General features: G+C 36.6%; 1 pseudogene; it reads right to left on the reverse strand.

The window, feature by feature from the left end:
• Positions 1-16,508: 16,508 nt before the first annotated feature.
• On the reverse strand, positions 16,509-16,987 carry LOC125174718 (peptidyl-prolyl cis-trans isomerase-like 3; annotated as a pseudogene).
• Between the last annotated feature and the right edge of the window lie 5,636 nt (positions 16,988-22,623).

Below are 22,623 nucleotides of genomic sequence, written 5' to 3' on the forward strand. Positions count from 1 at the left end.
CAATTTAGGGGCGCCTGGGTGGCTCTGTCGGTTAAGCATCTGACTTCGGCTCAGGTCATGATCTCACGGTTCATGGATTCGAGCCCTGCATCGGACTCTGTGCTGACAGCTCAGAGCCTGGAGCCTGCTTCAGATTCTGTGTCTCTATCTCTCTCTGCCCCTTCCCTCACTCGCTCTCTGTCACTCTCTCTCTATCAAAAATAGATAAACATTAAAAAATTTTTAAAAATCATATTCAGTTTAGAAGAGAATTTCACATTGGTTTTTTTCTGGATCTTCAATATGATTACTATATCACAATTTTGTCTGCTTTGAACTATGACTCTAACACTGGACTTAGAGCTTGAGTGAAACAGGAATAGAATATTTTAGGAAATGATCCACAGGGCCTAGACCCCTTGATAGGCACATTCTTTTCTTTCTTTTTTTTTTTTTTAATGTTTATTTATTTTTGAGAGAGACACAGAGCATGAGCAGGGGAGGGGCAGAGAGAGAGGGAAACACAGAATCAAAAGCAGGCTCCAGGCTCTGAGTTGTCAGCACAGAGCCCCATGCAGAGCTCAAACTCACGAACTGTGAGATCATGATCCAAGCCGAAGTCGGCCACTCAACCAACTGAGCCACCCAGGCGCCCCACTGATAGGCACATTCTTAAGCAACAGAATCACTTGACTGAACTTAAACGAAAAGCAAAACTGTCCAGATCACAGATGTAAAAAGGCACCTCAGTAGATATAGCAAATTGTAACACTTAAACCATTGCAGACCTAGCGCCCCTGAAAGGACTTTTTCAATTTCTTTCAGCAGAAGTAGCCAGAGCCAGAAACTGGTGCTGGAGGCTGAATGGCAACCAACATTGAGAGTGAGAATCTCCCAGATGCAGTCAGGGTGGGAGTGGGGATGCTTCTGTGGGCTCCCCATCGGGTCCTCACGCTGAAGATGCCAGAAAGACACTTTGTGGCACCAAACACCAGCAGCCCAGCACTGGGCCTTCAGAGACCCCGGCAGTCGCACCTTCCCTCCCTGTCTCAGCGCAGGTGGGGAGGGGGTCAGGCAGGTGGAAGAGGCCTGGGAAGCCTAACAGCCCAGCTTCCTGCAGGTTCCAGAAAGGTGGCTGCCACCAGGCCACAGAGACTTGTGCTACTATCTCTATCTTCCCTCTTTCTCTGTCTTCCCCCCGCGGAAAGAAATTAGCCAGGCTTTTAAAATTAAACAAGAGTTTTAAGAGCATGTCTTAGTAAATAACAAGGAAGAAGTTTGAACAATTGCATGTCTCTCCAATCCAATTTGAAGTGAATGGAGGATTATTTGAAATGGAAAAGATAGGACCAAGTCCCGAATGAAAGGAGCAAGAAGGAAAAGAAGGAAAAGGAAAAGAGTAAGGCAAAATAACAGTGCTCCTATGGTAACTAGCTGTCAATTCTTTTTTTTTTTTTTTTTTGTTTTTTTTGTTTAAGAACCTGAAAATGTCCCTTTTGAGAGATATTTTACAGTTTGGTTTCTGTCTTCTGGCATGGAGACTGGTATTTACCTTGAGGGCAAACAGCTTCTTTGATGTCCATGACTGCATTAACATATCTTTTTTTATGCAGAAGTAAGTCATTTTGTCTAAGCATGTGGCATACTGATTAGTAGATAGAAGGTGCTAAATAAACAATTTCTTGAATTAAAATGAAGAGTAAGCTTTTGGTTTATTTTAAGACTCCTTTGGGATTTTATTTGTGGTGGCTATATAAAGTAGTAATTGAAAAATGTAATATATATATATATATGTATATATATATATATATATACATATATATATATACATATATATATGTATATATATATATGTATGTATGTATATTATCTACCTCAGAGTTGCTGGAAGGATAAACAAGCTAATGTTGCAGTCACTTAGTTCATCCTTGGCATACAGGAAGATCTCAAAGCGTTTATTACTTTTGTTGAGCTATTATCAGTAATGAACGCACATGGTACTTGTGTTTATATGTATGTGTTTTGGTTTCTACATGTATACATTCATATGTGTGCATATATTTTTAAATACTATCATATCGTGATTCATAGATATCACTAAATTGACTTAAAATTATTCCTTCCTTCATTTTTGAAATTTAAATCATATATTTTTAAGACAGTGTACATTATTACTGCATAATGTGCTTTTCAGGGAATTTTTAAAGAGCTACCCTAATCTTTTATAGCTTTCAATGTTTTAAAATCTGTCTTTAAAATGTGGGATTATCCCCTTGAGTCTATGAGAAAAAGCCCAGTTTCCAAAATTGAAAGAATGTGTGTCATTTCTATCTACAGCACTGGCACATGCGAATTTTACAGGACTGGGGAAGATTAACTAGGAACTCTGTACGATGTAAAGGCATCTCTGAGAAGCAGTTGGAGATGATACTTGACCTTTTGAGGCTTCTCAGGGGATTGAAGTTAAAGCAACTCCAGGTGGTCTTCAGAATCACTTGACATTTCCCATAAGTGATGGGCCAAACAAGAAAAAGCCAGAGAAAGTCAAGAGTTACAATAAAGTTCCATTTCACCAATTTATTGAATGTATTTATTTAAAGTATCTCTTTGGCTCCACAGTTACTATATCCAAAATGCCTGTCTATACTCATTGTAACAACCAATATGGTACTTGTATTTATCAAAGCTCATCCTCAGGTCTTTTCCTTTGTAATAGCCTCCCCCTCAGAACTCTCAGTCAATTTTAGAGTTTTGGCAACTGCATCTGTGTTGATTATTTAAATCTGTGTTGCCAGTCCCAATATTTTTCCTGAATTCAAGATCCATATTTTTCACACCTGCTCTATATCTCCATTTGAATAGCCTATCAGTACCCAAGACTCAGGTTCTCCATTTTCCGAGATAAATTAGCATCTACTGTTTGATGTGCTCTGTACTCAACGCTGTAGATACAAAGATGAAAAAAAAAAAAAAACAATGGAGCCACTTCCTGGGGGAGCTTGTGGTCTAAACCTCCGTCAACAAACTCCCCCTGCCCCTCCAGTAAAAGGCCAAATAAACCTAATTCACAATAGGAGCTTGAAAGGCTTTCCCAGTATACAGTGGCAGTAAACTGCTTCCCCTGCTTTGTGAAGATTTTGCACCATATACATACCCATATTATACCAGCTAACACATTTCATCAGAGTTGTTTCTTTGTACCAAGGGTCAGCAAACTACATACCACAGGTCAAATCTAGCAGTGGACTAGATCTTGGAGGGTGAATAGATTACAAGTTGTTAGAAAACCTGATTTTTACTTACTGGCAAAAAAGCTGGCTTCTCTAAATGTATTGTTCCTGATAAAGAATATCACCACCATCTGAGATTGCCAAACTGAAAACATTGTATTCTCTCTAACATTGCAAATTATTTAAATAGGTTACTTGCCATGGCATGTAGACAGGGGCTAGTCCAGGCTTTGTATATTTGTAATTTATGTGATATGTGGACTTTAAGAATTTCCTGGGGTGCCTGGGTGGCTCAGTTGGTTGAACTTCTGATTTTGGCTCAGGTCATGATCTCACAGTTCATCGGTTTGAGCCCCGCATCAGGCTCTGTGCTGATAGCTCAAAGCCTGGAGCCTGCTTCGGATTCTGTGTCTCCCTCTCTCTCTCTGCCCCTCCCTGGCTTACAGTCTGTCTCTCTCTCTCCCACTCAAAAATAAATAAAAACATTTAAAAAAAAAGAATTTCCAGTTTCTGTGCATAATTCAGGTGAGGGTCTGTGACATATAACTTTATGGTAAATCCTATGTCCGCATGCTCCTTTCTATTTTCACTTCCTTCCTCTCTAGTTCAGACCATTATGCTTCATTTGCATGTCTGTTATTGCCTCCTATACTGATTTTCTGGGGCTGACATAACAAGTCACCACAAGTTGAGTGGCTTAAAACAGAATTTATTCTCTGTTAGTTAAGGAGGACGGAAGCTTGAAATCAAAGCATCGGCAGGATTGGTTCCTTTTGGAGGCTCTGAGGGAGGAATCATCCCATGCCCTTCTCCTACTTCTGCTGGTTGTAGGCAATCCTTCACATTCTTCAGTTTATAGATACATTGTTCCAACCTGCTCCATTTTCACATAACCTTCTTCTCTGTGTCTCTCTGTGTCTTCTCTTCTATAAGGACTCTTAGGGCCTACCATAAATCCCAGATGATTTCACTCTGAGATCGTTCACTAATACCATCATCTACATTTCCCATTCTGAGGTTCTGGGTACACATGATGTTCTTGTGAGACACCATTCAACCTATTACACATCTCAACTCATTTTCTACCTGGGTATTATTGTATCGCCAGAGTATCCTCATTATGTACAGTTCTGGACTTGTTATTTTGGTGCTCAAGAATATTCATAAAATTACAAAACCTCCTAAAAGATGGCATAAACACTGTTCCTTGCTACTCAGTAGTAGTACTCCATGCTTTCTTTCTGGGTGTTTTCTTCTATATCTCTAAACTCTAGATAAACTAGCTTACTTCTTTTCTCAAAACAAACACTATGCTTTCCTACCCCCACCCCCTGTCTTTTGGTCATTCTTCCCTTTAACTACAGTGCAATTCCTACCAAATAACTCTTGATGAAAAAGTATCTATTATTCTTTAAGCCCCCAAACATAGACAATTTAACTAACAAATTAATTTACTAATTATCCTCCACTCAGAAAATTTGTTGCCCCCTCAAATTCATATGGGATGTTATTTCTCCCTTCTTTGAATAATAACAGAACAATTCATTTCTTTTACATAGATTTTTATTGCTTATAGACCACATACAGATCTTAATATTATTGAGGTCTAAATATTATTGAGGTCATTTGCATACGTGTAATTTGTATATGTGTAATTTTTCTTAGGTTAAGAGCTAGGTGAACACAATGCCTGTGTTTCGGTCATTTTATAATCCCTGCAGTAGTTAGCCTAGGGTTTTAGGAACAATGTAACGCCACCACACAGAAATTATTATGCTCTGAGGGATCATGCTGAACTGGTAACATATAGCTTTGAGATTATGGGCTTAATTGTTAGTGGAGATCTACCTTCTTTTTTTGTTAATTTTTTTAACGTTTATTCATTTTTGAGAGACAAAGAGACACAGAGCATGAGCAGGGGAGGAGCAGAGAAAGAGACACAGAATCCAAAGCAGGCTCCAGGCTCTGAACTGTCAGCACAGAGCCCAATGCGGGGCCTGAACTCACTGACCGCGAGATCATGACCTGAGCTGAAGTCAGACGCTTAACCGACTGAGCCACCCAGGCACCCCTGGAGGTCTACCTTCTTGACAATTTTGTCAAGAATGACATTTTTAAAATCTTAGAATATTATAAAGACATATAAATTAATTACTGACAACACCCAATTCACATTATAGAGCTTGCTAAATGAGATTATGGTAGATCCTCAGAAGATTTTTCCTGAGGCTTTATCTCCCTATACTCACCATGCAGTGATGTGTCCTTTTTAAGGGAATAGAAATTGCTATGAAATTGTGGTTGTTGTTCCAATTAAAGTTATCACATCCTTTCTTATAGGATATAGGAACTAAAGAGAAATAAATAATGCATACAATTGCCCTGCTCAAATATTTATCTCTCTAATCTACTTACAGAGATGTGTCCTTTAGTAAGAGAATGAATTTTGCCAGAGTATTGTTAATAGAATGAGTCCATTGGTTGAAGTTGTGGGTAGAGTTACATGATGGCCATAATTTGTCTCTGAGATACAAAACAAAAGTGGATAAGACACCCTCTCTATTTTGCGAAAGCAATAGCCAGATAGTCTCTGCCAATGCTTTGGTGCTCTCTCTGTAGTCGGCGCCTAATTACAAAGGAAGAATGGCCAGGTTGGGGTCTCAGGATTTTCAATAAATGAAATACTCTCTCATCACACATAGTGGTGAAAACAGTGGAGATTTTATTTAAATACATTCTGTCCATTGAAACTGAAAGAATATAAAAGGGCAAATATAATCCTTTTGACAGGTGTATGTCCCTTAGTATCCTGGCATATTGCTTTCATTATAATTAAAAGATTCAAAGTATAACTTTATCCATAAAATAGAGTCACTCTAATTTTGTCCTAATAAACAAACACAAATAAACTGTTAACGTAAGCATGAAATAATGTGTATAAGCGCAGGACATGTGTGTTGGAATGAATGTTTCACTCCTCAATGACAAAAGAAACATGTAGGTAAAATACAAGCATTTTGGACATGATGCCACTTGAAAGCTTTTTTCTACAAGGTTTATGATGTACCGTGGAACAAGGAAGAGGCAAAGGCACTCTATTGTCTAGAGTTTGACAATAAAAGGTAAAGAAATTTCTCACATATATTGGATGTAGATCTTTAAAAAAACATGGTATTTGCTTTGCTGTGGCAAATATGTTTGATGGATTTCAGATATTATAGGAGAGCACCAACTACTGCCAACTACAGAGCTCATTCATCTACACTGTTTTCCTTACCAAAGGTCATGATTTCTTTCCTTTTCCCCCAAATCTACAAGGCTTTGTGATATTGACCTGAATACTTCTATGAAGAACTGTAAGTTGAATCACACAAAATTGGTTGAATAGAAGCAATTCCATGGGTCTTATCTCATTTGGGCTGTTGTCAGAGTAAAGAGCAATTTAATTGGAGAATAACAGGTAAGGAGTTATCTAAAACAGTGCAAGGACAAAGGGACCCAACACCTCCAGCCACCAGGGCCATCTGAGAGGCATTTGTTTGTTCTTCCCTCACAGTGAGCCACGGAGTGCAAGGAGACTAGAAAAACAGGCTGATCTCTTTTTGAATGCCAGAGATGTATAACAAGAGAGAAAAGCAAGGGGTCTGTCATACATGTCATATTTTCTGATCTCACCAAGAATCTGTGAGCTTTAATACACTATTCAATAGCCCCTAACCATATATGAGCCAGGCCCTAGAGCCTAAGGGAGCCAGGGTGTGGCTCTGCCCCACCCTTCCCCCCATCCTTTCTGTGATTTATGGCCACTATATTGATAGGAAAATTGGGGTAAGAAGCAAAACTGACACTCAGAATCTAGTATCAGTCCTGAGTAGGAAGGATGTGGTGCAGGTAGCAATGACACCAACCCTATAGTTACTCAGAAAGTGAAAACACGCAGGTATTTCACTGGGAAACTAAGTACTATTCAGATGTATTATGCCCATTACTCTTAATTGCTCTCAAGAGCTATCAGCAAGACTAGGCCATGGAGAATATTTATACTAACTACAAAAAAAAATAGGGTTACATTTCTGCTGTGGGAGAAGAGACAGCCCTATATCTAATATGGATAGTTAGGACTCTAGACACAGATGTCCAGCCTGAGGTCCTAGACTATTGATTAGATCTGAGGTCCTGGATAGGTAATGAGGCAGACTTAGCAGTCGTTCATTCATGATACTTTATTCTGGAATTTTTCAGTACACTTTGAGGTAAGTATGTCTAACTCTAAGGAGACTTTTCTTTTGTCTTCTCAGGTTCTATTGAACCTCTTCAGTTAGTCCCATGCCAGTCTCATTTAAGAGAACTTATTTAAGAGACCCCTCATTTAAGAGAACCTATTAATAATTAAAATTCTGAGTCTGTGATTCCTCCAAGATTCCCCATAGTGTTAGCAAGTGTGGGAAATGTTCAGGATCTACTCACTCAACGTCTGTAAATGGCAGGCTTGGACTGGGAGACTCCCCATAGCTCCCATTTCACAGAATCTTCTATGTAATTGGGAAGTTGTAATAGCTGAGCTTTAAATGACCCTCTGGAAAGATATTATTTAATTAAACCCTGATTATGAAAAGAAGCCCAGTTATATTTGTATTCTCTTGATTTTCCCTAATTCATATCAGTGAGGGGATTATATATCATTATTCCACTTTGGTTTTGGTGAGAAGGTAAATTTTCCTCAGGAAAGCTCAACATGAAAAGTTCCCACTAGAAGTTAATCTGTGCTAGATACACACAACTCCATTAGCTCTCCTTGTGTCTCCCATTCCTCATTCTCAAGACTGCATTACAGCCAAGGATTATCACTATTTAACATTTCATAATTACCATGTCATAAGTGTCTTTCTAATCAAAGTGAATAATTTCTGTTTGTTTACATCAACAGTAAAAACTTAGTCAAATAAACACCAAACCAAAGTTTGGGTGAAACCCACCAGTTACTTCCCTCTAGCAAGGAGGTACATGTATTGTTTCATGGACATAATGATGAAAACACTAATTTGAAAATAGCATCATATGCTAAATTTTAATGAAACTTTTGTTAGATTCTACTCACTGATACAGTTCTAATTTCTCAGAAGCTTTACAAATCAGGAAGATGTAATAGGAGATATTTAATGACCCGCTTGAAATATATCTTTGAATTATACTCTGAAAATCTTTTCATATCATCACCAACAGTGTTTATTTTATTTACAACTAATCCAATTACAATGACAGGTTCAGAAAGAAAATCATGATGATGAAAATAAGTCGGTCTCTGTCTTAGAGTCTTAGAGAATTTCTTGATGCTATCAATTAGATTTTCTACTTCTAATCAAATTCTTCTTATCCATACTCAAGGCCTTGAAAAGGCTTAAGTAAACCTATTTCAGATAGGAGACATTGGGTCTATTATATTTTTCCTGGTTGATAGTTACACATATCCATTTTAAAAGGTACCTACTTATTTTAAAGCATATTGTGTTGGGGGCATATAATTAAAAATAAAATCTTCTTCCAACCCACAAAGTGTCTCCACAAGGGAGTAGAGAAAGAAAATACTTTTATTTATGAATAACTATCAAATCAGAATGTGATGTACAAAACAGCCCATTAAGAGATCACAAAGATAGAAAGAATACTCATCCCCTCACATAGCCAAGCAGATGTAATTCATTACATGCATGTTTTCAAGATACACAGTAACTAGTCCTCAAATAAGAGGATTTGACAGTATCATTTTTCACACAAGTAGATCCTAACTTTCCCTGGTAATTGGGGTGATCACCTGTGTAGCTAGTTGACTAGTAGAGGTAAAAGAAACTTCTCATACCTTCATAGCAGGAAGTAGTTTTCCAACTTGGAGCAAGACACCCACTAAAATTAAACTCCCACCCTCCCACAGAAACTGGAAAATAGTCCTGCAATCTCCCTTGCTGTTTACATTTCAAAGAGCTTGCTCCTAGGTCTTTGAGAATAGCATTGTTGGGTCATAAAGCTGACAAAAGTCCTGTCTATATTTCCAAAGGTCCTGTCTAGATTTCAAAGAAATGAGAAGTACTTACAATTATATGTTTTCTAACTTAAACTTTCTCAAACTTTCTAACTTAACTTTCTAAGAAAGTTGGGGGGGGGGGGTAGGAATAATCTCCTCTTTCATTTTTACAGGAAAGAATTAAGTCTTTTTAAATTTTTACTTGTCTGTGCATACAGTCATTTCCATGGCATCCCATAATACGCAAACAGGAAAAGACACAGGTTTTTTTTTTTCAACGTTTTTTATTTATTTATTTATTTATTTTTATTTTATTATTTTTTTTTTATTTTTGGGACAGAGAGAGACAGAGCATGAACGGGGGAGGGGCAGAGAGAGAGGGAGACACAGAATCAGAAACAGGCTCCAGGCTCCGAGCCATCAGCCCAGAGCCTGACGCGGGGCTCAAACTCACGGACCGCGAGATCGTGACCTGGCTGAAGTCGGACGCTTAACCGACTGCGCCACCCAGGCGCCCCAAGACACAGTTTTTATCAATTAATTGTAACTTAGTGTTTCCTTCAAAACTCCCCAGTTTTCCTTAAGTGCTACCAGAGTATGCCACTGCAAAAATAAACACAAAATAAACAAAAAAGAAGGACTGAAAGGCAAATGGGGTAGCATGCTCCAGAAAAGACTTCTCCACAGTCTCATAGGCATGGACTTTTTCCAGTTCCATCACCGAGAGTACCCTTGTACAAATCATTCAAAAGCATAAATGACAATAGATGCTGGAGAGGATGTGGAGAAACGGGAACCCTCTTGCACTGTTGGTGGGAATCCAAACAGGTGCAGCCGCTCTGGAAAACAGTGTGGAGGTTCCTCAAAAAATTAAAAATAGATCTACCCTCTGACCCAGCAATAGCACTGCTAGGAATTTACCCAAGGGATACAGGAGTACTGATGCATAGGGGCACTTGTACCCCAATGTTTATAGCAGCACTCTCAACAATAGCCAAATTATGGAAAGAGCCTAAATGTCCATCAACTGATGAATGGATAAAGAAATTGTGGTTTATATATACAATGGAATACTACTTGGCAATGAGAAAGAATGAAATATGGCCTTTTGTAGCAATGTGGATGGAACTGGAGAGTGTTATGCTAAGTGAAATAAGTCATACAGGGAAAGATAGATACCATGTTTCCACTCTTACGTGGATCCTGAGATCCTTATGTGGAGGGGGAAGGGGGAAAAAAGTTAGAGAGGGTGGGAGGCAAACCATAAGAGACTCTTAAAAACTGAGAATAAACTGAGGGTTGATGGGGGGTGGGAGGGAGGGGAGTGTGGGTGATGGGCATTGAGGTGGGCACCTGTTGGGATGAGTACTGGGTGTTGTATGGAAACCAATTTGACAATAAATTTCATAATAAATAAATAAATAAATAAATAAATAAATAAATAAATTTTTTAAAGCTATAAATGACATCTTTGATAAGATTATTTCTGACATTTGTCTCTTTGGCTTGCCCATAAATAGATTGTGCCCCCCCCATAAACATCCATGTTAGCCTTCCTCTAGTATCTAAAGATGTTGGTGTGACCATCCTAACGTCTCAATAAATATCTCGGAAATGTTTTCCTTTTCAATTTTCTTGCAAGGTATGATATATATATTTTTACTCTAAGAACACCAGGGGTTAGGCTTTCACAGTGGTACAGGCCCAAATCTCAGCACTTGGTTTTCATGTTTCTGACATATTTCTCTATTATCATTTGTGTATTTTCTTGTGGGTTATTGGGAAAAGAAAGCTCATGTTGCAACCAGGATACAGAAGAAGTAAAGAGGGGAAATTCAAAAGGTCAATGGAACATTGGGCAAGTGTTTTCATCAGAAAAAAACAGACAATGGATCCTTTTAGCAAGGCCAGAGCCGTCAGTTTCTTGTGTAAAACATAAAGTAAAAGAATAGTACTCTAGAGAAACAAATCTAATGGGAGAGAGGGAATAATAAGAACATGCCATTTGAAATGCTCCCTGAGGAAAAAATATAAATGCAAAGGTAAAAAAATTGATGTTCAAAGAGCCTTTTATAACTTTTATTTAAAAAGGTAAAAGTGAGAAACAATATGTCCACTTCAAGCTTGCTTCTGACAACACTTGAATAATAAAACACTTACTGAGAAACTACTGAGCACCAGGACACCTTCCTATGGTGCTCTAATTCACCTTGAAAATGAGGTCAAGTTACCTTGACAACTAGGCCCAGTGTTCCTCCAAAAGAGGTTCAGAAAGCCCATTATTGTTTCTCATACCTTAAAGGTTGTTTAATTGAATATTGGAAAGCACCTCAAAACTCAAGCAATTTTGCTAGTGCAATGAATAAAGTTATAACAGACGACATGTAGCTAATTGTATTTTCCATGGTTTCAGGAAAAAGTGGAAATATGTTAATAGATGTCTAAGGTTGCAATTCTTCAAACTGAAGTCTAAATTATTTATTTACTGAAATACTTGAGTGTCTGTGCTCCAAATATATACATTCCAGTTTCATATATATATATGCATATATATATGCATATATATATGCATATATGTATGTATATATATATATATGTAAAAGTCTAAGCTGTAAAAATAGTATCCTTAAAAAATTTATGATTAGAGTTGAAATTATGCGAAAACTATACATTTGAAAAATGAATAGAAAGAAACTGCATTGCCGTGCTGTTGTAAATACTTCATCCTGCTTAGTCTGGCAAGACTATGTGCCAAAGACTTTGTAAACATTCCCTTATTTAATTTTTTATAACATTTCTGAAACAGAGGCATTATTTTATCTATTTTACAGAAGAAGGAAACGTGGTTCAGTGAGGTTTGTCACACTTAATACATTCTCAGATAAGTTTAAATAATATGTGCTGAGTACCCTGCCTCCTCACCAGATTCTCCTTACAGCGTGTCCTCTTGAGAAGATATTTTTTCTTTTAGGTCCTCTGTCACTTCAGGTTGCGCCGTGCCTCCAGGGCTTTCTCAGGGGCCTCTCCTTCCAGCTGGACAACTCACCCAACCCCATGACTCCAGATGCCACCATTATTGATTCCTAGTCATTTTTCAGACCTGAAGCCAAGCATAATATCCCCAGGCAAGACTTCCCTAACTTGCAAGAGAGATTAGACCTCCCTTCCATCTTTCATTGTATGCTATACTCTTCTTCAAACTATTTACCAAAATTTTCAATAACTCAATTAATATTTATTTATTTAATGTGTGACTATTCTGTGCTAGAATGTAAGTTCTATGAGGGCAGGGGCTCAATCTGTCTTGTTCACTGCTATATCCCCCTTATGTAGCATAGGACCTCGTACTGGCTGACAGAGTAAGTAGAGGAATAAATAAATAGATAAATCTAAAATTCTATTGCAAAATTCAAAATTCTGACTTCAAAAATACCTTTAACCAATAAGCTGGGCCAAGTGTGTGACTGACCTTCTAGAACAAAGCCACTTAGCTCATGTGGATCTAACGAGCACAAATCTAATTCTAGGATGAGTTCCAATTGCTTCTGGGAGATTAAAGCATTAGAAACAAAACTTTGATTTCAAAATATCATTATGTTAATGATCACCAATATAAATAATGCCTTAATTTTTGGTGAGACAAAAACTACATTAAATTAGTGAATCCATTGTTGTTAATACAAGAAGGTAAAAGGGTCCGCATTCAGCACAGTGACAAACACTTCCAGCAGGGTTTCAACCTCCCATTTGAAAAAACAAACAAACAAACAAACAAAAAACCTTTAGATAACCAGAAAGGGTTATAATTCTTTATAATTATCTTTATTTTGTATAGTACAACAAATGCCAACTGTCTTATCGGTGCTCGTTTGCCAGTGTTGGAACAAGGGAATATATACTGTTCTGAGCACAGAAAGATTACATGTGACTCTGACCATTCAGGCCAATGTGGTTGCTTGTGGTTCCCATGAAGCTAGTCTGTAGACAGACATTTACTGGATGCTACATCACAATTTAGTATTTGTTTGTGTGAATTATTGCCACTGCCATGTATCTGAAGACTAACAAAGGAACTAAAACAAAAGAAAAACACAGAAGTCTACTTTTTATATATAATAAAGGCCAAATGTAAAGATTGATGTAAGGACACCTGGCTGGCTCAACTGGTAGAGGGTGTGACTCTTGATCTCGGAATCATGAGTTTGAGCCCCACGTTAGGCACAGAGATTATCTTTAAAAAAATTGGTGTAAAGTCCATGGAATAATTTCAGCTGTTTCTGGCAGCACAGGGAAGCTTATCTAAAACAAAGGTTTTATCAGTTTCAGTTTGGAGGGAAACTTCTCAAAATATCTAGAGTATCAATACTATCCACTTAAATGTTTTGAAAATGCTGAAATATTTAAATAATATTAAAATGTTTAAAATATTAATTTTTAATGTTTAATGTTAAAAATATTAAAACATTTAAATATTAAAATGTTTACAATATTATTAATTTTTATTACATACCAGTTATGATAATACTGACATGTGGCAAATATGTGACAGAAAAGAGTTGTTTTACTTTGTGTGTAATGTATATTTATAACATAGAGCTGCAGCTTATGTGACGTCTGTGGCATTTTTTAGTGTAGCCTCAAAAATCTAAATTCACACTTCAGTGTACTTGCTCTCCATGATATAGGACACTTAAGCTTTTTCTCCCTTAAGGTGAGCATGACTTTAAACTGTCAGTAGAGGGCGCTGGAGAGACACTGCAGGGGGGAAGAGAGCGTCTCTTTCCAGGTTAGGATAAATGGTGTTTTGTTTTTTCTTCCTCTTGCCCCAGTTAGACAAAGGGTAGGTGTGTAAGAACATTTGGTGTTTATCTGCCCCATCTGTGCACCCAGAGAACACAGTCCTGTGGAAACCATGCAGCCCCAGTCTAGAGGTTGTTTTGGTTTGGTTTGAATTTTTCCACTTGCTTGGTAGCTGTAAATCAGCTTTAACTCAAGCAATCCAACAAATTTCACTCTTCAAACTAGGTGTGAACACTATCCTGGCAGTGGGTGGAATATATACTAAGTATGCCCATCTTTGGTACATTTCTTGAGCTCTAAGAGAAGGTGGAGGAGTCCTTTAGAAAGTACTCTTTCCATCTTTACAATTACGATTTTATCGTAGCTTAATAATTCTTAATATTGAACTTCCCCTGTTTCAATTACTGTGTGGCTGTTTCCTAATTGGACCAAGACCAATATATAGTCCATAGTCCAAACAATATAATAAAGAAAATTTTAAAAACTTGCAACATTCTCTACTTTAGAAATGATTACAATAGTTGATATAAATATAAATAAATTAAAATAAATAGTTGATATAAACATATATATCAACTAAGTATATATTATATGTTATAATATATAATTTATTATTATATTAATAATATTATTAAATAATATACATTAATATAATTATGTTAATTTTTTAATGTTTATTCATTTTTGAGAGACAGAGAGAGACAAAGCATGAGCGGGGAAGGGGCAGAGAGAGGGAGACACAAAATCTGAAGCAGGCTCCAGGCTCTGAGCTGTCAGCACAGAGCCCGACGTGGGGCTCCAACTCACAAAATGTAAGATCATGACCTGAGCTAAAGTCAGACGCTCAAATGACTGAGCAACCCTGGCACCCATAATATAATTATATTATAATATATAAATATAATATATATTCTATATATTTTATAAATATATGTACTTAGTCATGTTAGTTCCTTGGTCAAAAATCCAGTTCAGGATTATTAACTTTTTAAATAAAAACATTAACCACATCATGGTCATATGCTTTATTTCACTGCATCACAGAGAAAAGCTGTGGTTTTATATATAAATAGATATGCCATATTTTTCCACTGTGAGAATTCTATTATTTAGAGGCAATTATAAAAACTACCCCTGTCACGTAAATAGTGACCTTTGTAAATATGCACATATTAAAAATATTAAGATTCAATTTCTGAATCTGTAGCCTTCAGTTGTTATTCTTATCAAAGACTAAGAAGAAAGGACAGCACAAGTATCTTCTTATAAATTATTTAAAAAGGTAAAAATTTAAAAATTTTTATTAAAATTTTATTAGAACAACTGATATACAGTGCATTTAATTATTAGAGTGACATAATTGCCTCTGTATTAACGATCATACAGAGTTGTTCTCCCCTAACCAATATCAGACTCGGTAGTGGCATAAAGAGTTTAGGGTGGATACAAGTGGGACACTAAAAGCCAACACTGAGATAAAATCAGTTCTTGCAAATTGAACAAGAATCGAGTGATGGGAATCTAGCCAGACAGGCAAAGCTTTTTATCTGGAGAATACAATGGTGAGTACTAAACAGTAATGGATCGTGACAGGTGGACAGGCAGGCAGGCCATCACACTAGTCTCCAGGAATACCAGCAAAACTGTGGGGTTAGGTGTTAAGTAACTTAAAACTAAGTTAAGGCAGCTAAGTTCTAAAGCAAAGATTCTAGACAGGATTACAGAGATGCCAAAGAAATTGGAGAGAAATAGCATAATTCCCACTTTAGGGCTAAAATTTTCATGACAAGATTAGAATATAGAATCTCTAAGAACAGAGTGGGACTAAAATCCTGCGTGCATAGGGAAAATGTGCAGGAAATCCAAACCAAAACTCAGGCATGAGATTAAACAAGGTAGAGAGACTCGGTTACTTGATACAGACTATTGGATGGCTTCATCTCAAAAATCAAACTTGGAAGAAGAGACCACAAGAGAGGAGTGGAGTTATCAAAAAGTTACCTCAGTATGGAAATTCTGATCTGCTGGATTGGAACTTTTAAATTTCTCTGAATAAATTCTTCATCTCGGGCTTGGATTCACTCTAGCTCAGAAAGCAGATGATGTTAAATGCTTCTAGTTCTAGTTATAAGGGATGCCAGTGTGAACAGGAGTAGAACTAGGTAGGACATTAAGTCTTCATCATAGAAATAATGTATTTCTATTTTTTAAATGAATGTTTACATGTAAAAAAATTAGAGAGAAGATATCTAAAAAATTAACCTTAAAGAAATACATTGGATAATAGTTATAGTAAAGTATATGCTCTAATAATGAGAGTAAAAGCTGTTTGGGTCCCGTTGGTACCACTAGTTCAGAAGATTTTAGTTGTAAACGAGCAGTAGGATGATAAAAATCTCTTGGCATAATTAAAACTGGATAAACCAGAATAGGTGTGTTCCCCAAACAGTTTGCCAAATATCTTTTCAAGTCTGTTATAGCTACTGAACAAATGGATTGGTATGAATAGATATGTCCTTAATGAGCACATCTTTAAGAGGTTGATATGTCTTCCATTTACTGGTAACTTCTCCAATTCATCTAGAGTCTCCAGAATATCTATTACCTTTCCAAATACTGTGTATTTCATGTCCAAATGTAACTTCTTGGCATAGGTGAAGAACTGAGATCCATTGGTATTTGAGAGATTATTAGCCATAGATACCACACCTCTAACATTGTGCTTAAGAGTCACTATATTCGTCCTCAAATTTCTTGCCCCAGGTACTGTTACTTCCTCTTCCTGCACCTGTCAGATCTCCAGTTTCAACCATAAAATCCTTGATATTTCTATGAAATATACAGCCATTGTAGTAATTACTGGCACTAAGAGCCGAAAATTTCTCACATATTTGGGTGTCCTCTCACAGAAAACTTCTATTTTGGTATCACTTACATCTCTATGCAATGTCACTGACATTTTTCTTCTTGATGGTTTCAGGAAGTACTGTTGCTAATTTCTCACTGTCTTAACAAGAGAAGTTAGAAAATGAGTCTCACTTTGGTTAGCACAGCTGTTTTTAAAACAGAAAAGATGTAATCGCAGACGCTCGTGATTCGAAATTAGTGTCTTAGGGGCTCCCCTGCATTTTGATTTTGAAGTCCACTAAAAATTAGAATTCACCTATGTTTATTATCTTCATATGTGGGAAGAGCCCCAAAACATTAAATAGCAGAAGACAGGTAAAAGGAAAGAAACAGAAGAAAGAACTAAAAAGAAACATGATTGATTTTCAAAAAGTTGACCATTTGATTTCTAAACATTATAAGATAGTATTACACAACAAAATGCACTCGTCAGGACAATGGGGTACAGTGGAAAGAAGAGGAAGATACAGGTCCTGGTTTTGCACTGCAATAGCCCCTATATTATTGCATAAACTTGTATAAATTACTTCACTTCTCCTTGCCACAGTTTTATCTTTTAAAGATTGATCTTTAAAGGAGAAAGTGTATGTTCCAGGTATCTGTTGTTTTGGAACAAATGACCATAAAACTTAACAGTAAAGCTCCTACAACCATTCTACTGTATCACACAAATTTTGTGGGTCAGAACTTCCAGCAGAGATCAGCTGCATAATTCTACTGTTTCATGTGACATAGTAGAGGTCACTTGATGATATTCAACTGTTAGATAGTCTGGACTGGAAGGTGTAAGTTTCATACACACACCTATGGTAACTTGGAGGGTGTATCTGGAAGGCTGAATTCAGCTGAATTGTCAACAAAATGGCTAACTTTGGCCTCTTCAGTATGGCAGCTGCAGAGACTTCTTCTATTGGTGAATCAGGGTGCCAAGAATGAAGAAAGAGAACGTTGCGTGGTATTTGACACTCTAGCACCACTTCTGCCATACCCTACTGGTTGAAGCAGTCTCAACCATGTGCATATTCAAGGGGCAGGATCATTGACCTGCATATCCATGAGAGAAGTTTCAAATAATTTGCTTCCATGTTGAAACCATTATAGTCCATACCCTGCTTACAACAGTACTGATCTTCCTTCATCATGTGAGAATCACCAGAAGTCTCATTCTATTATGCTATGAAGCTCAGGTTTAAGGTCCAGGATCACATCATTTAAATCAGATCTAGCTGTAAAAGTATCTTAGTTTTAGTTGTAGTTGTAGTTGTAGTTGTAGTTGTAGTTGTAGTTGTAGTTGTAGTTTTAGTTGTAGTTTTAGTTTGGTTTTAGTTTGCTTTTAGTTTGGATTTAGTTTGGTTTTAGTTTTAGTTTTAGTTTTAGTTTTAGTTTTAGTTTTAGGGTTTTTTTTTCTCCCTTGGATAAAGTTACTTTTAGACTGTAGATCTGTGAAATGGAAAGACAAATGATCTGTCCTCCACCCACCTAATGTTCCAAGATGGAACAGGTGTAGGATAATCATAGTAAATATTCCTTTTCCAGAAGGGAGAAAATAAGACACATAGCAATCACTATCCTATAGAAATTCTTAAATATAATCTGGCAAATATTTTCCTTTCCCAACTGAGGTTCAGTCTTGGTCTTTGGACATAATTCTACATGGCTCTTGGCTTCTTTCCATTGGCAAAAATTCTAAAATTGAATATATGCAAATGGATGGTGAAAACTTCCTTTTCCACATAATGTAGACTTTTCCATAAAATCTATTTTCAAAATCTAGTTTTCTTAGAATGCTTCTTGGTAATCTCAAGACTTTAATTTTTTCTTTTTACTCTTTCTGTCCTATTCAATGTTAATATAATTCCTTTAACATCTCATGAGCCATTTGGGTGTTAATTACTAATCTATTTCATTAGACAAAACCAAACCCATAAATCTTTTTGTGGTAAATCCTTCTCTATCTTGGTTTTCCTGTGAGGCTGTTGTTTGTGCACTAAGCACTATTGTCTGTTTTAGAGCATCTATATGGCATACCCTTTTTCTTTTTTGTTACTGAGAGGGTACATTAGATCAGCCTTAAATCCTTCTGAAGTCTTAAACGATCTTACAACCACAGGCTGTGTTCTACTAGCAGTGCATTAGATTTTATCTCTATCCTGAGACCATCTCTTACTTTGAGGACAACTTGCTGGTTGTCCTAAACCCTTTATATTCACTCCATATTCTGTTAGCAATTGACTATTCACTTTATCTTTCTTTTCTCTCAGTTTTACTAGATAACTGGAAGAAATGAGGTAACACCTTCAACACTTAATTCAGAAATCATCTTAGCTAGATTATCAAGTTTTTTAAGTACACTGTATATTTTCCAGGTTACCTCAGTGGCAGTATTACCAAACTTTCTGTCAGCCCTTAGTAATTTCTTTGTTCAGTCTCCTTCGAGTCCTCGCTACTTGTCACTTTAAGGTTTGTCAGACCTTTGCCTATTGCCCTGTCCCCAGACCAAAACCATACATTTTAGATTTTGTAATGTTAGCACCTCACTTCCATATACCAAATTCCGTTTATCTATTGATGAAGTAAAAATAAAAACAAGACAAAAACCAACCAAAAGTTAAGTTGCTTAGAACAACAATCATCTTATTATATCTCATAATTTTATGACTCAGTAATGTAGCAGCAGTCAAATGGGTGATTCTCCTCCCTCATGTAGTTTTGACGGAAGTCATTCGGAGGTATTCATTTGGCAGATGGTCTGGAATGGAGGGTCCAAAACAATTCCCGTCATGTGATACTTCATGGGGAACGGCAGAAGGCTAACCTCAGCTCCGATCACCAATCAGAATTTGTACAGGTGACTCCTCAGCATGGCAACCACCTCAGTGTATGGAGCTTTTCACAGGGAATACCTCAGAGCTTCAACAGCAAGGCCTGTAGCTATGACCTCTTGATGGGAGGAGTGAAAACGATTTGTGGTCTTGACTTAAAAATGACAAAATTGGGCTAGATGATCACTCACATCCTTTTTGTTTCTAAAATATCTGTTTCAAAAGCAACAATAAAAGTTTAGAATAGATATGAAATAAAAGAAATAACATTTTAACTTTTCACAAGTTATAAGCATCTAAACCTGCTGAAGCATTAAATAGTCTACAGCATTCATCTCTCAAAAGATTTAATTCCAAAGATAACTGTAGGTGATAAAGACATTTATAGCTGAGATTGGATGGAAAATATCTAAAAATATATAACTTTATATCTATGTTTCTGTAAAAAATGGCTGCATTGCTTATTACCTCTTGTCATGAAATGGTTTTTTCCACTAAAGCCTATAAACAAAACTGAAAACTTCATTCTTAAAGTTGTATTTTCAGCTATTTGGGTAATATGCAAAAGATTATGGCCAGGGAATTCTAACTGTAATTTTTTACTTAAGAGAAAGTTAACCAAGTCAATAAACGATATTCTCCTCTTGATATGGTTCTATGTGGTACCTGAAATAATGAAGCCATAGATATGGGAATAATCTTAGAGATCATCTTGACTAAATCCTTTCAGCCACAGATGAAAGAACTGAGCCCTCCAGGGACTATGAAGCTTGTCCAAGGTCTCTTAGCTGGTTAATGGGTAGAGTCAAGGGCTTTTTCTATGACCGTGGTGCTAACAGTTACAACAGTGCCCTTGAGAGAAATAAGTTTCTCAAATGATCTGACTATTCCCTTGCAGTTTATGCCTTCATTAATTTTCTTTAACACTTATTTCTTCATCTGTGGTACATAATGTTTAGACCAACTTTACTGAGTTAAACTCTAATCAGACTGAAATAGTACTGTTTCGACATATTTTAAGAACAGCAACAATAGATAACATAAATATAAACATATTTATAAAACTAATGATAAGTTGCTAAAGAAAAAAGTAACTTTATTGTTTTATTTCTTTCATCCAGCATATAAGGATCATGGATTTTCTGTATGAGAAGGTATCTTAAAGTCTATCCACCTTTTTGTCCCCATTTGTAAATATCTTCTTAACCATTCTGAAATACAAGCATACCATGTGGGTTTATATACTTCCAGTGATAAGATGCTCATTATTTCTAAGAACAAAATAAAATTTTGGTATAATAATCATAATCAGTATTATATACTACTGATATCTGTCTCCAACAGCATATATATGTTTAATACTGGTTTGATCTATAAGCGATCACAGAATATGTCACCATTTTCTTTTAAGATGAATGTCTTGAATTGAAGAAAAGTATCAAGATGTGACTAAGTGTTTCATAATTTAAATATACACAATTTTCCCCATTGGCAAAAATTCTAAAATACAATATATGCAAATGGGTGGTGACAAACTATGCTGGGCATCCAGCTAAAAGGACAGCATTATGGATTACATCTATTTCGCCTCTATTTTATTTCTCTATAACAGAACACTTTTATCACTTACATTTAATTTTTTTAAGTTTTATACACCTTTATACTTTGCATATGGGCATATAAAACTGAGATTTATGTATTTTTAGAAATGGTTATATTTTCCTGAAATTGTACATTAAGAAGGTGATATTTTACATGATAACATTTGAAAAGTGAGGACTTGTAGAATACTCATGAGTTTGAGATATGTGGCAGAACAGGAGGTCGGAGATACTTAAAGCATGAGAAGAACTCAACCCCCTATGAATGGCTTTGAAGATGAAGTAAGGAGGCCACAAATCAAAGAACACAGGGACATAGGCGTTCTCCTTCAATATGGGAACATAAGCAGGCTCTTGAACTCACTTCCTTCCATGAGCAAACTGAATTTACAGCAACATAAGGAACAATTTCCTCCAAAAGAAATCCAGAAACTAGCTGAGCAACTGCTATATATCAGGTGGAAAAAAAAAGACAGCAAAATGGGTCTTGACACCCTCTCAATTAATAGGACCCACTAAAAACAAAGAAGGCTACTTGGACGATTGCAAAGGTTTGAAAGACAATCAAGAGTTAGGGCCAGACTGGTTAAGTTTAGGCGGAATGGCTCAAATACCAAAATCCCACAGATTATACAGTACTGACTGGATGAAATTATTGTAAATAAATGGTTCCAAACTGGGGATGAAGATCGTATTTGTAAGGATCATACTTCTAGTCACTTTGATTATTTTTTAAAATGTTTATTTATTTATTTTTGATAGAGACAGAGAGAGAGAGAGAGAGAGAGAGAACAAGAGTGACAGAGGGGCAGAGAGAGAGGGAGACAGAGGATCCGAAGCAGGCTCTGTGCTGAGAGCACAGAGCCTAATGCAGGGCTTAAACTCAGGAACCATGAGATCATGACCTGAGCCAAAGTCGACAGTTAACTGACTAAGCTACCCAGGTGCTCCTGATGATTTTTTTAAATAAGTGGGTTTTAATTTTGATGGAAGAAGAGTAGATTTTAATTAAGAAGAATAACACAGTGTACTCATAAAACCTATATACAAGGTAGTAATACGGGACTTTGAGTAAGTAGGAGATGCTGGTATTATCTGCTCTCTTAGATGCTATGAGGACTCTGGAATCATTGCATTTACTAAGACTATAATAACGACTGACCTTTGTCCTCATTGCATTATCCCAAGACTCCAGGGGTGTCAAGAAATAGTAGATTGAGGGATAAGTCCAGATAATAGTAATACCTTAAGTTACCCTAGGTTAG

This window comes from Prionailurus viverrinus, chromosome A1, assembly GCF_022837055.1.
Source record: "Prionailurus viverrinus isolate Anna chromosome A1, UM_Priviv_1.0, whole genome shotgun sequence".
NCBI lineage: Eukaryota > Metazoa > Chordata > Mammalia > Carnivora > Felidae > Prionailurus > Prionailurus viverrinus.